Source organism: Cottoperca gobio, chromosome 24, assembly GCF_900634415.1.
Source record: "Cottoperca gobio chromosome 24, fCotGob3.1, whole genome shotgun sequence".
Classification (NCBI taxonomy): domain Eukaryota; kingdom Metazoa; phylum Chordata; class Actinopteri; order Perciformes; family Bovichtidae; genus Cottoperca; species Cottoperca gobio.
This window is the reverse complement of record NC_041378.1, coordinates 18,053,859-18,054,874: the sequence shown is the minus strand read 5'-3', so window position 1 is coordinate 18,054,874 and position 1,016 is coordinate 18,053,859. Positions and strand designations below refer to the sequence as shown.

General features: G+C 43.0%; 2 non-coding genes across 2 annotated transcripts; both read left to right on the top strand.

The window, feature by feature from the left end:
• Positions 1 to 258: 258 nt before the first annotated feature.
• trnap-agg (transfer RNA proline (anticodon AGG)) lies at positions 259 to 330 on the top strand. The gene has a single exon. It is a non-coding gene; the product is annotated as a tRNA-Pro (tRNA).
• A 274-nt stretch (positions 331 to 604) lies between these two features.
• On the top strand, positions 605 to 676 carry trnap-agg (transfer RNA proline (anticodon AGG)). The gene has a single exon. It is a non-coding gene; the product is annotated as a tRNA-Pro (tRNA).
• Positions 677 to 1,016: the final 340 nt, after the last annotated feature.

Genomic DNA, 1,016 nt, shown 5'->3' with positions numbered 1-1,016 from the left:
CATTGGAGTCATTTTAGTTTAATGCGCGATAAGTAAAAAAAGTGTGTGCTTTAGAATTCGCCCTATGCAGTGTCTTGCCAGTAACCTGGTTTGTTATGGCAAAAACTGAACCTGCTTCAACTTTTTTCAGCATGGACCTACAATTTTCTTTGGGCAAACCATGCTCAAGTAATACATATGACAAATAATAAAAAGTTTAAGGCAGCTGCATTGAAGCAAGATTTTGTCAGGCGTACAAAAATCAATCATGCTTTTTGTGGCTCGTTGGTCTAGGGGTATGATTCTCGCTTAGGGTGCGAGAGGTCCCGGGTTCAAATCCTGGACGAGCCCAAGAGTAGGTCATAGGCATTGGAGTGGTCTGAGTTTAATGCCCGATAAGTAAAAAAAGTGTTTGCTTTAGAATTCGCCCTATGCAGTGCCTTGCCAGTAACATGGTTTGTTATGGCAAAAACTGAACCTGCTTCAACTTTTTTCAGCATTGACCTGCAATTTTCTTTGGGCAAACCATGCTCAAGTAATACATATGACAAATAATAAAAAGTGTAAGGCAGCTGCATTGAAGCAAGATTTTGTCAGGCGTACAAAAATCAAACATTCTTTGTTTGGCTCGTTGGTCTGGGGGTATGATTCTTGCTTAGGGTGCGAGAGGTCCCGGGTTCTAATCCCGGACGAGCCCAAGAGTAGGACAAAGGCATTGGAGTCTGCTTTAGAGTTTGCTCTATGCAGTGCCTTGCCAGTAACCATTTGTGTCGCAAGATGGTTTTTAGAATCCCCTCGATGTGACAGAGCCTCAGTAAACATCACAGATGTCACACATTTCAGTGTGCACCAGTTGATTTCTTCCCAACAGCCCAAATCAATACACTAGTCTTTAAGCCTAGGATGTTATTTTCCAAAATACCGACCAAAGACAACACAGAGAGGCCAGTGGAGAAGGTAGCAGAGGAGAGAGGAGATCCGCCGTCAGAAAGGCCATTGACTTCTACCGTCTATAGCTAGTGTCTGTAGCTAGTTTT